We start from the raw sequence: 14,304 nt of genomic DNA on the forward strand, positions 1-14,304 counted from the left end.
CCCAGTGCCCTGCAATGCATCCCAGTAACCCCCTCAGTGTGCCCCAGTATGTCCCAGTGCCCCCCAGTACATCTCAGGGACCCTCCCAGTGCCCCCCACTATGTGCCAGTGACTCTCCTAGGGCTCCCAATATATCCCAGTATGTCCCAGTGCCCTGAAGTACATCCCAGTAGCCCTCCCAGTGCCCCCACTATGTCCCAATGTGGTGGTTTAGGCCCTGCTGGGACCTGAGACCATGCTGCCACTGCCTCTCCCCCACCCTCTGACCGGACGGGGCAGGGAGTGAAATACAAAGCCTGGGGCTGAGATAAGGAGAGGTTTAATACAACAGTGTAACAACAACAAAACAAACAACAACAATAACAATAACAGTGATAACAATGAACAGAGCAGGAGATGTACCGATACAGCAGTGAGAGAGGCGACCGCACAAAAAGGGCCCGTGCTTGGGCACCCGGACCTGATGTCAGCATGGTAATGAATAACCCGGCTAGAGCTCCCTCCCACTGCTGGGGAAACTCAACCCTATCCTGGCTAAACCAGGACATAATCCACCCCTTTATTCTATACCATCTGCGTCACATCCAGCTGCCACTTAGCAATTAGCATTGACAAAGAAAAATTAACAAAAGCTCAGTATAACTCACGGTGTGTTTTCACCCACAATCAAGTCCCCTTGTGGTACCCATCGGACCTCTCCATCCTTCTGCATCACCCACCAGGTGCACCCAGGTCCCTGAGCAAAAACAATCCCGTGGATGGGTTTGCCTTTGCCCGGCGCAGGACTAACCCAGACCATTTTTCCCAGCAGGTCCCTCATGCGCACCACAGGGACTTTATCCCCGTCTACAACACGTGGAAGTTTTGACTGAGCCGGACCAGCTCGACTGGCAGATCCTCTCGTGTTGACTAACCAAGCGGCCTTTGTCAGATGTGTGTCCCAGTGTTTGAAGGTTCCACCCCCCATTGCTCTCAGTGTAGTTTTTAACAGTCCATTGTAGCGCTCGATCTTCCCGGAGGCTGGTGCGTGGTAGGGGATGTGGCAGATGTCAGCATGGTATTGAAGAACCCGGCTAGAGCTTCCCCCCACTGCTGGGGAAACTTAACCCTATCCTGGCTGAACCAGGACACAAGCACATTTCAGTTTTGCCCACTGCCAAATCATTTGCAAACATACCTTCTCTCTATTGCTATGAGCTGTCAGGGACCTTTGAGCGGCTCCACGCAGGGAGTTCGGTAATTATAGAAATTGCTAGAAGGGTCCATCTGATGCTACAAGGCATGAAAAAATGTAAATAATGAGCCAGTGTCATCACCACACACAATTCTTTTTCACTTGAGTAACTATTTTTAAAAGCAAGAGGTCTGCTGAAGAGCACCACAAATACAGCCCTTTAGAGGACTGCAGTATCTTTTCATCTGCTCACTCGATCAGAAGGGAACCTTGTTTTAACAAATGTTCACTCAGCACAACAAGGGATCCAATCCAAGTCAGGGGCAGGAAAGCAAAGGCAAGGCTTCATGGACCTTCTTTCTCTCTCCACAAAGAAGGTAGCTCAGCTTTAATTCAAAAGCCAAAATCACGGAACTAAGACAACAATGGGTCTTGGCACTAATATTCTGCTCTTCCTAGTACGCAGGTTTCTCAGAGCTGACTCAATTGCAATGTCAAAGTAAGATCAGAGACCTAAAGCTGTTAGTGGCCTCATTGCTCCACGACTGACTGCTGCACCTCAGTGACTGGGATGACCACACGGCTCGCAAAGCATGTCCTTAACCAGCAAAGCCCAGCATGTGTGATAAGGTTGAATGAAACAGGGCTGTAATCTTAAGAGCAACTTCCCGAGCTGTGCAGCTACCCTTGGCACAAGGAAGGCTGCTTCCCACCCAAGGGCGGGGGAAGGAAGTGTGAGGTGGCTACAGCCACCCAGTTTTAATCTGTTGTCAAAAGACAAGTCAAATCTCCTGACGATATTAATAAACATTTCATGCTTGTGTCAAGCACAAAACGTTACATTTCCTTTATCTTACTAATAAATAACCTGAATTAACAAATCACCATTTACAGCAGGATAATTAACTTCTTGGTAAATAACCTGTTGGGTAAATCACAGACTCCTCCACTGCTGCACCTGTCCGATCTTTGACAAAGGTCTTTACTACCTGAAGGTAACTGGCAATCAATGACTTCACGACAAATTTCGCTGACAGGGCAAGGCAGCCGCCTTACAGCTCACCTCGATTTTCAAAGGCACCCACACCATCCCCCTCAAATACATCTCCCTTTCAAGAGGTTACCTACATTTTTATTATTTTTTAAAAAATAATTCTTAGGAGGTGGGTTTGGGAATTAATTACTTCAATTTCCTTCTTCCAAATCAAAAGAGCACAACTCAGCTGAACAATTCTTATTATATCTTCTAGAATTTCCGTTAAGAACACAAACATACTAATGACACATGTCATAATGAAGTCAAACTTGCATTTTAGAGCAGTTAAAAGTAAAATGCTATTAACAGCCCCGTGTCCAAATATTGGCCAGACTTACCTCAAGAATATCAGATTTGGCTGTCTTTACTTTTGCCCAAGTTTTCTTTAACCGAGACCCAGGACTCATGTTCATGCCAGCTTAAGATAAGAGAAAGAACTTGTAGGAATATTTAAAGAAAAAAAAATCTTTCAAGTAGCTTAGGGCAGTAAGTATTTCTGAAGTAAAGGAGCTATTAACAATAATAATTATTTTCAACACAGCTACTCAGAAATCAAACTCATCATTTTCTTGAAATTTCAACGTTAAAAACAACTTTGGAAACAAAATCAACATCTCTTACACAATGAAAGCTCTAATAAAATGCTCTGACATTATTTAATGTGGGTTTGATAAAACATGAATATACAGTAGAAAAGCACAAGTGAGTTCTCAACACCATCTCTCATGTCTTTCATTGAAAACTACACACATCTACAAAGTTTTCACATTTCACATTAAAAAAATATTCCCAATATTTTCCTATTAGATATAAAAAGGTGTGGAATTTTTAAACCACTATGATATATATGGTGTGATAGAAAGGATGGAAGATATCAACCCTCCATCTCACAGGAAGAGTTTCTATTCCAATTGAGCACTAAAGTTGGTTTCAAAAAGTGTGGATTTAGATCTCTGAACAGCTGCAATGAAAACTTTGTTTTTCTGTAATTTACACGATGGCAGTAAATACTTTCTGACACACATCACACTACAATACTGTTGAGCAGTTCTCCACCACTTCCCCTCCCCACTTCACACAGCCGAGCATGCTAAGGGGCAGACTTTTGTGTAAAGCACCGCGCTTCCTTTATCTGGATTCAAACAAGGACGAAACACCTCAGGACACGTACTGACAAATAATAGCCATTAAGGAGTTGAAGTTGCCAATGTTAAAACATTCCTGTGCCACATCAATGCAATATTCTATCACTCTTGCGCTCTGCTTCTTCTTCACAGGCTGCAGGACATGCCATTGGAGCGTTACGCTCTGCAGGGAACAGAGCACTCTGACCCCTCCCCAAAAGAAACAACACCCTTGTTCCTCTTTTCCACATACACCACAACTTCACACTGTGCTTAACATGCAGAGGACACCACACTGTTGTGTCCAGAAGCCTTCAGGACAACAAAGACAACCCAGATACCAGGCAGATAGAGAGCAAGGACAACAGGCAAAGAACTCTGCCAAGAAGAAGGGTATGAAGAACAGCAGAGCAGAGGAGGGGGTCAGCACAGAGGAGAGAAAAGATGCCTCCACTCACAAGGGGTATTCACAGGAGAGAAGGGCAGGCCAGACACGCTCCTGTGCTAAGAAGGGCTAACCTAGCACAACGTCACCACTTTGTCAGATGAACAAGGCTGAGGCATGAGTTTGATGCCGAAAACACGGAACTTATTTCCTCTTCAGCCCTGCATTGACTGCATCCACATGGGAAAAAGAGCTGAGAGAATGAAAAGTCAAAGGGCACACTGAAAGGGCACCACACCTGAAAAGGCTTCAGAGGTTTAGACAACTAGATTAGACTAAACCTTTTAGCAGAAAAAGTCTTTGCTCACCATACAGATTTCTGTTGTAACCAAGTAACTGAGCCTGTTAAACCATTCCACACAGGCTTCCAGATTCCCGGTCTGTCTTTTGATCTCTGTAGCAGCTCTGCAGACAGAAGAAAAATAGCAACTTCTAGTGTAATCTTCATCTTTTTCCTGAGAGAGACCTTTTGGCTTCCCACCTTGTCATCCCCAAACACCATCAAGTAACCAGGAATAACCCAATTACCCAAAGTGACAAAAAGCCTGAGAGGGAAAGCAGCAGTGACAGTATTCGAGCACGTGTAACTCCTTCCTGAGCCGTTGGCGCAGTAAAGCACTCCAGCAGGCGTGCAGAATTCATCGCCTGCTGTAAATCCTACCAGGACTTATGATAGACTTATGCAAACAATCAAAGCTAAGTATCTGCTAAAGCTTCCTTGACTATGAGCACTGTGTCTGTCCTCACTCCTGTCCCATTAATACGGTGGAGACAACATTATGCTCTCTGCAAGTGCAGAAGGAAAACGGAGGCCAGCCCACTCCACTGGCACATTATGTTCAGATTCTCCCTTTCCTAGTCAGTGTTATTTGTTCTGTAGTGTCTTGATTCCCACACCACATCTCAGGATTGCCTAAGAAGGGGTAGACTGCAGTTTTAGTGATCGACATACAAAATCATTTTCAGAGACTGTCTGACTGAATATCAAATTGTAAACTTGAGTCATTCTATTACGTTTGTCAGTTTTAGGGAGGACAGTAATTCAAGTTTTAACTGCCTGGCTTTGGCACAGTTTATTTACAGAGCATAAGTCATCTTGAAAGCTGCACTCAAGAAGATGACAGCTCTAGCACGGTTAGCTAAAAACCCTGCGTCCTTGCCCTTCATCTCACATAGATCTAGAGCTCACAGCCCCCCTTCTTGTGATGCGTGCTCACCTGCAAATTGACTCACTTGCCAGTTTGCTGCAAGAGTGCAGTTTACTAAAAGGAAGAACAGATGTTGAGAATGAGTAACGCAAAAGCCAAAGTTAAACTCAGCTTTTTCCAGCTGTCGACCACGTAGGTGGTCTGCAGAAACCATTCACAGGATTAAGTTCTCACTTAGCTTAAATCAGAAAAAAAGCAAATGTGTTAATTCAAGTCAACCTGTTGGCTGAGTTCTAGAGCACCAGGAGTTGTCCTCCAGGAATAAAAAACATCAACCAAATTTTTAAGAGGAATACTAAAGCACTTTCACTATAAAGCTTGTTTCTGCTGGTTCTCATTTACTGCCGGACCTCGCTTCCAGGTCATGGGGCACCTGAGCTCCAGGATGTTAAATACCACATTTCAGAGCTGCTCCAGATCTGCTCCAATTACCTTGTCATTATCCAAAGGATCCTTTTGCACAAACGCCTGGACAAATTCTTCTGGTCCAATATAACTGAGTCTCTCCTAAACAAAGCACACAAGCAGCCAAGTCATACACTATGTTAACCTGCATTTCAGAAAGAGGGGAAGGATGCAATCGTGGTTGAAGTATGACAACTTACAAGCTCTATGTGTGTCAGCTGCTGAGCTAACACGTAGGGGTCATTGCAGACTGTGATTATGTCCCTCTGCATGGACTGGGGCTTGGTCTTTAGAACTGTGAGGCGATCTGTGGACGTGGCATTAATTTTTGCAAGTACTTCCTCATACTGGCTAACAGTGGTGAGCTTCTGAATCAGGTTCTGGAGGAGCTGCTGTATGTTCTTCCGATACATCTGTCACGACAAGAAACAATCCGGAGACATTTTTGAAATGTGCAAAGATAGTATTAAAGTCTGCATAACACCAAAACAGATTGATGCTGATACCTGTATTTGTTGCTACTATGTGAGTTTCTAATATTAACATTTCATCAGACCAAAAGGAATCCAGCCAAGAATTTAAACACTGATTGTCTCACAGATTCAACAGTGACCTGGTTAGCTCAAGGAAAAGCAGAAAAGACATGCACAACCTACTGCAAGAAAAGTACCAACAATCACCAGACAAAACACAAGAAATGAAAATACTCCCATCTTCTCCTGCTTAAGACCACAGGAAAACCAATATATGATCATTCAATGATGAAAAAAGGGCCTGCTTCTCTCTGGAGTAAATCAAGACCAATTTCATTGAAGTCAGAATTAAAACTTGCAGTAAATATGAGAAAAAGGAGAAGATAGTACAAACATCTCTCTTTCACCTTGCAGGCCTTTCCCTGTGGCAGTTTAAGTTAACAGGAGGGACAAATTTAAGTAGGAGCAGGACTTGACTCTTAAGTAGATAGATCTGTGTAACTGACCCTAAGGTGGTTACCATTCCAAATTCCAGATACCATCCTAAAGCCGTTAAAGCAAAACCTAAGTGGATGAAAAAAGGAGTGTCCAAAACCTACTGGCAGCACAGCACAGTGTGATCGGTCCAAGGCAGGAATGTTTCCCATATTCTAATGAAATTCTCATTCCCTCCAAAGCTGTCATTTACATGGATTTCCAAATTTACTCAAATACAACAGCACTATCTTGGGTCAGATTCATTCTTGAAATCAGTTATGTTCAACCAAGGCTGGATTTCTCTTGTTACTTGGTAAATAATTGCTTTCTGCTTAGATGTATTTTGATTTTCTAGACAAACACACACGGCATAATTTTTCACCAGGGTGGGTGGGAAGAGCACAAGGGGATCTACATTTTCCTCAGGAAGACACAGAAGTATTACTTCAAGTGCTGCGCTTCCATCAACAGGTGTTAGGTGACACACACAGACCTGCTTCACTGACCCACTCCCTTCCAAATTCTTTGAAATTTCATGTAAGAGAACTTTATGAAGCATTTTCTTGCCCAGCTGGTACTCACCTGAGAATGAAAAAACAAAATCTAAAATACTCAGGATGAATTCTGGCTACTGATGGAAATCACATAGTAACCAGTGGGTTAAGCTTCAAAGCAAAAAAACCCAAACCTTGCCTTAATTTGTGGTTCATGTCAACCCAGAACTGACAAAATCAGGGAGAAAAGGCAAACTGGCAGATACCCTCCAAACCAGAACAAGAAATCAGGGTAGTTACCCACATCTGGTCTAACAGCAGTTCAGCATAACAAACATCCCCTCTGTCCAGTGATGAGGCAAAACCCTCTTGGCACAAAGGCAGAAGGAAATGCCAGTTTCCTCTCACACCTCATAGATGTAGCTGAGCCCACAAAGCCAACACCCCTCTGCTCTTTTGAGCTTCAGCCTCCTCTTGAGCAAAGGGGCAGTGACCTCGAAGCACTGTGTGTGAGGATAAGTACGTACTGCACTTTGCACACATAACAGGTATTTGCTGCTGGGCCATTACTTCATCTCAGGCATTTCTTTAATTCCATATATATATAGATATATATATTTAACAACACACCAATGAACTCACTGAATATGTCTCTTAGATACTAATTTGACTGTAGTATGGCTCCCAGTCAGCCTAAACATACAGTCTTCCTCTAAATTAGGTTGACCCTTTCCACTTATTTGTCCCACAGTCTTATTTTTTATTCTATTTTCACACTGACAATGCTGATATTTATTTATATTTAAAAATCTCTGAGGATTGGACAGCATGGGAGAAAGTGATGGGACACTTCACCTCAAGGTCACTCCTTTGTGTCTGTCCCACATGGATAGTGATTGGAAGTACCATTACTACCTGCTAGATCTGGAATACCACACGTTAAATGAGTTTCCACAGTCAATCTCACTATATGATATCATGGTGGGGAAAAAAAAAAAGAGAGGTCAGTGCGATGTTGGGCTGCACATGAAAAAGAGATCAGGCTACGGGATGTGGCTTTGGTCTGACTGCACACAGCCATCAAGTATTTCACAGAAAAAGCCACTGCTAAATGTTTATATGGAACTAATCAGGAAATGGGAGGCAATGGCTGATGGGAAAGGTTTCAGATATACCTTGAAACAAAGGTCAGAGGTCAGTTAAGTGGTAAAAGGGACCAGAACAATCTAGAAATATCTCATGAGCATGATGACCTCTCAGGACACAGAGGGAAAAAGTGGAAGGAATGGAATTAAATTGAGGGAGAAGAGGGACAAAAATAACCCCACCAAGGTTTTTCCCAAGACGACTTTCTGATGTTAGCATGGTGAAGGGTTTTAGTTGTACTCCTACTGACAGCTCTTAATAGCAGTGGAGCACGATAATTTGGGAAGTGGATTAAGAAGCTACAAGTAGAAGAGCTGTAGTGGACAGAAACACTGCCTCTTTTGTGTCCTTCAAGGTAATGACTCACACAAATCCAAGCAATCTGTAGAAAAGCAAGGTCAAGGAAGTTGCCATTTACTGTTCCAAGCAGTTCACAGTAACACAAGTCAATTCACTGCAGTGCTTGCTTTCCCTTTGTCTTTCTAAAGGAAACCTCAAAGTCCAAAAAAGCTCAAAGCTAGAGCTAGAAAAGATCTACAGCTTGCTGCCAGAGTAAGACTTGCTCCCTAGCGCTCATCTTCTAGCAATTTGTACGTTTGCCTTTCCCCTCAATAGATGATTTCACTGTTTAAACTGTCTGCAGTGCCAGAAACTTCACTGTAGACAACCCTTCCCTGTTGCCATTTCACCCTTGTATCCACCAACCCAACTGGCCCAGGCTAAACAGCTCGCTCTCTCTTTTTGTGCCAGTGGGTATTTTTCAAACAGGTGTGAGTCCTCAATCTTATTCCTTTTCCTTGAACTGAACTGCAGTTCCCTGTCTTCCTATTAAGAGTACCCAGACACAAAGCAACGGTGCAGGAGCGCTGTACAGGGAAAAGTTCCTCCTGGCACCCCACAGTGAAGGCAAACCTCCACAGTCCAGAGCCCCCTGTAGCTATCTCGCAGCAGTTCTAAGCTTGCTCATCAAATTTGGTATCATTTTCATTTCTATTCCATACTGCATCTCACTCTCTTGTCCCATCTTCTTTTGTCCCTCCCCATTTTCACAACACCACAATGTATTTTAGCTTCCAAACTCGGTTTAGGTTTGTTCTTTTCCAGCCTTGTTTACAGTCTCTCAAGACCTTTCCAGGCCTTTGGTAGCACTTGCAACCCCTCCCAGTAAAGCTCACCTAAATGCTTGTTAACGTGCCCTTGGCATAAGGTACTAAGGAATACCAGCCCCTGAGGAATGCCTCAAACACGATGCCATTTAGCAACTGCTCTTTGTGTTTATAGTTCTTCCAAATGCCACTCCAGTGCCTTTTGTAATGTGAGTATTATGCCAGCTACGCATGATCTGCTCATTGAAACCTTGTTAATTGCCTTGCCACTAAGTGAATATTAACTTTTGGCTTTTGGCTGAGTTTATTTCAGTACTTACAAGACAACCATCAGTTAAGCATCAAAATATTTCATAATACCTCTGTGAAACTTTACTTCCACCTGAGAACTGGGACTTAGAAAAAGGTCAGGTGATTTCCTTGTGTGCTCCACCCAGAGGAATGAATATGACAGACTCCCTCTCAGCCCATATCTGATGCTTTAAGTTCAAGACAATTCTTCCTGGTCCAGTTTTTTTTTTTAGAAACTTTCTTTCAAACCTGCTATAACTCTTCCACTGACCTGCTTCTGGGAAAACCCAGGCCCAATGCCAGCACACTTTACTCACACAAATCGAAGAAATTATCAACATCAGTAGGGATTTCTCAGATATGCAAGGCTTCCAAGCAGAATCACTAAAATGAAAAATACTACCAGCCAGCAAGCTGTGTCTATCTGCACAAGATGCAATTATATTATGTGTTTAGGGATGGAGTGAACCTTATGTGTGCTTTGAAAAGGATCTGCCTATGCTGCGTGGTTTCCTCCTAGGCCTAGGTACCAGGCAGAACTTCTTGCCTACCAGCACCTTCATACTAAGTTAGCTTAGCCACCCAGAGCCGTACCAACAACAAACCTACAATATCAGAGCGTTAAAGGAATGCCTTTTTATCAATTGACTTTGTACACAGACAACTTACCTCATCACCACTGGCTATTCTTTGTGCCAACTCTTCTAAGTTCCTCATCATTCTTTCATCTCGGAAATCATAAGGAAATGTCTCTGTCCATTCAGTCAACAACTGTAGGATTTTGGGTGCAATTTTTCATATCTGATTCTATTGGAAAACAGTAAGGAGGAATGATACAAGTAACAGCAGTACAGCACATACCTAACCCAAAGGAAATAGAATTCCCTTCTACAGGATACTGTGGAGCATAAGGGTATGAAGGTCACTTGAATTTTTAAGCTTAACTTAATTCAGCATTGGAATAAAGGCCAGAGCCAATACCCAATGAACAGATTCTCATTGGCTTATCTGATGTGGAAATTAGGCCCCAGGTAGGTGGAAATCTTAGAATGATTCCCCCCATTATCAGGAGTGTCTCAGTGCAAGACATTTATTAGTGTTTCTATAACTTATGGCTAACTGTCAACAACAAAAGTGATAAGCTCCAGTTCTGCCAGGACTTACACACACACTATACCTTATAGGGAGAAAGCAATGGAATTATTCAAGTATCTGAATTTAATTTGTGTCATTTTCTACTGGCGTGGAGGTTCTCTCCAAACATCCACATCCCGTCCCCTTTCAGCTCCAGCCATGACATGCAAAGGGGCCAGCGATCTAAGCCACTCTGCAAAGACTGTAGCAAGAGCGTAGCTTAAACATGTGAGACAGGTCAGTGTAATCCCCACTGACATGCTCAATTCATCATTACGTCTTTCCAACATTGTGGCATTACATGTCAAGACATTCAGAGCCCTGAAACAAAAGCAACCACTGCGGGGCCAGTGTGGGATATGTCATTAACAGCAGCACTTTCATTTCTGGGCCATATATTGGTAAAACAGTGCAGCAGCAGCAACAGTCTTCACAGAGACAGGCTGAGCAGTGTGGAAATTCCACATGAATGTCAGCAAAGAAAGGGTCACATTCTAGGTGCTCGTATCAGGTTTTCAATCTGTTTAATCCTACTGAGGACTCTCTTGAGTAGGAACATTTTTCCACGGGCAGGGTGGAGACTTTTGAGTGGAAGTAACAGGAGTCCCTGAGAACGAGGGAACTCACCTTGTCCAGGCCAGGCTCACTCAGTCTCTGCTGCTCAAGGCACAGATGGCAGACTTTGGCCATGAGCTCATGCGGGTGCATGAACAGGTGTGAACTGAGAAGGAAGGTGAAGATGTACGTCCTCTGCAAACAAGAGGAAGACAGAGAAAGGGATGAGGATAAATTACCACCAGCTTTATATTTTCTCCAACTGTGTTCCTGGCAAATCCATTCCTAAAACTTTACTATCTGCAGAAGAAAACTCTGCATGTGACTGTGACAAGAGCTATTACTACAGCAATAAGCATTTAATTTAACACTTGTCATTGCTCCAGAATCAGTGTTATAAATTCGTGCTTGAGCCAAGCTATGCAAGATTTAACCAGAACAAGGTAGAGTAGGGCTGGTGTAGCTCTCCTATTGCACACAGCCTCATTGCAAGCTCAGTACCTAAAATTACTCAGAATAAAATTTCAACTCATCTTCTCTTGCTCTACAGTAAATCTTTGTGAGAGCCATTACCATGTTACATAACTCTTTGTAGGCTGACAATGGAATAAAATTCATGCTGCAAGTCCAAGATACTTAGAATACCAACAGAGAAATCCTGTCTGCTTCCACATTGATAGTGAAAGTAAACAGTCTTCAGAAAAAGAATAAAAAAAGATGTCAGTTGGCCAGATCGCTGAGCTGACTCAATTTTGCCACGTACACCATCTTTACCATGCTGTGTTTGCCTGTCTGACCTCAGTAAACTGCACACTATGACCTTGTACTTCCTTTAAGAATCTCCAAATACTGTTCATTTCCCACAGTATTGCTTGTCTCCTGGGTGAAAGCAGAGGGAACTGCATAGCTTAATTTTACAGAACAAAAATTAGTAACTCATTCTGAGGTTACAAGAAGAGTAAGAGTAAGAGGCTCCTTATTTTGCTTTAATTTTCCATATATCATGATTTGAACTCATTGTGAGATGGATAGACAAAATAGCCACTCCACTCTCCACACTGCCAGTAGTTAAGTATCTGTGGCACCCACAAGAAAGATTCAACAATGTTCCAGTCCTAGGAACTTGGAATAAACATCATGTTTGACCAACTGATGTCTAAATTGCTGCATGTTTGAATTTTAAGCATTAATGGATAAGCACTAGCTCAAGCACAGTCCTGTGCTGCTACTAACTCTGACCCAAGTTAAAAAAGATCCTGTCTTGGAAACATGAATAGATCTACGACAACAACAGAAAGTGAATATAGGCAGAGTTATGTCTTCAGCAAGAGCCTTTCAACAAGCACAGATGCAGTTTCATCATCCTTCAGTCATCCTCAACTGCCCCCCCCCCCCCCCCCCCGCCCTTTTGATATCATTCTTCTTCTCTAAGAATTATATAAAATGTCTCAATGCACAGATGCATCTAGACAGGCCAAAAATTCTCAGATGATAAATGTTCCATTCTCATGTCCAGCATCTGTTGATTCCAAACAGGGTGGCACTAGTTCAACCAGTTGCTAATTGCAAGATAGGTGGGGACCTCACACGAGCAATGGGAAATAACCATTAAAAACTGTTTGTTTTTAAAGACATTCATACTGTCACGCTGGTGGTCACGTCTTTCTCCTCAGCTTGCCTGACAGACTTTAAAGGGTCAATGGTACATACAACCCACCAAACAGTAAGCCACACTAGTACTTACTTTATATATGAGACCAGGGCTGTGCACCTCACAACAGGAGTAATAAAGAATTAGACTTCCTAGGTCAGGTGAGCTACTGCACACTGCACTCACATGAAGCAATAGTTATCCTGTCATTGCTACATCAGTCACTTGAACCCCTTCCTTGGCAATTTGATGTGACACGTTCTGCTTTGGCTGTACATGTGAAGTTCCTCTTTACGAGACGCGTGAGGCCCAGCCATACAGCTAACTGGGGTACAGACTTACATCAGGGTAGCAGTCTACACTGGGTACCAAGTGCTGGATCAGAGCTTCCAGAGACCCCGACAGGAGGTTGTTGTCATGGTAACAGAGACCTCCAGAGTTGTCTTCTTCTGACTGATACAGGTTCCTGTTGTAGCCACTGCTGTCAAACACAGCTGCAAAGGGAGGTGTCTGTGGCATCCTTTCCTGAGGAGACACACAAAAAAGATACAGGGTAATTACCCCAAGGCACAACAATGTAAGAGGCTTTCTACACTGCAGAGACAGGAAGCACTAGAGCACTAGGAAGAAATCCCAGTGTCATACCCTGGGTTGCCCGCACACAGCAGTAAAGATTGTACCGTCTTCCAGCCCGTGCAGATTTCTCAGGGAAGGGCCCACACAGGCTCTCATCACTGCCTGTCTACTGCAATTGCCACGTGCTTTATTTTGTATCTTGCTGTTTCTTCATTAAATGACAGATAAGAGTCAAGGTTAAGAGTTAGAAGGAGCGTACAAGAATCCTGACAGGTTTTGGGAACTCAAACTTTCTGTAAAGCTTTTGGGGACGTGGCATAACGTTCATTGACAACTTTGGGCAAATCCTTACAGCAGCTACCTAAGAGCAGCGCTCTGATGGGGAAGCGTGTTCAGGCTGTCATGGGCTGCCACAGCCCCCGTCAGCGCAGAGGGAGAGAGACTGAAGCGAAGCCCAGCCCTGAAGAGGCCACGTGTGAGGACAGTCTCCTTATGCAACATGACAACCATGTAACTACAATCAAAAGCTCCAATTTCCCAACTCAGCCCTGGTAAATCAGTGCTGGGTTTTTCCAATTCTACCGTGACAGGTGTGACCCAGGCTAAAGACCGACACTTCAGGGCATCTGTCTCCACCTACTCACTGAGTGGCTTCACAGAAATTTGGAAAAATATGCCTGTGTGTAGTTGCTTACCAATATTGTCCAAGTTCACCAATGATATCAAAGATGTGAGCAAAGTCAGACATCTGTTAAACGCTCTCTCCAAATTCTGTGACAATATGAAAAATCCAGCCCTGTGTCTTCCAGCTTCAGATTTTCTTAATACTTAAGGAAAAATAAAGCAATTACTCATCAGTCTGCATCTCAGTGCCTGTGGAATAACCAATTTCCTTGGTCTTACCAAGGAAAAGATCAGCCAGTGCTGCAGGCTGTTCAGTCATCCAGAGTAGTGGGTGGGCAGCAAGGGGGCTGTGAGCACCCAAGAGCTCTTTTGGTGACAAAGGCCA

The 14,304-nt window shown here is 43.4% G+C and overlaps 1 pseudogene; it reads right to left on the bottom strand.

Moving 5' to 3' along the window:
• Window positions 1-303: 303 nt before the first annotated feature.
• LOC141925515 (ras-GEF domain-containing family member 1B-like) overlaps window positions 304-14,304 on the bottom strand; it is a 97,706-nt pseudogene continuing 83,705 nt past the window's right edge.

The sequence above is a fragment of the Strix aluco genome, chromosome 6 (assembly GCF_031877795.1).
Source record: "Strix aluco isolate bStrAlu1 chromosome 6, bStrAlu1.hap1, whole genome shotgun sequence".
NCBI lineage: Eukaryota > Metazoa > Chordata > Aves > Strigiformes > Strigidae > Strix > Strix aluco.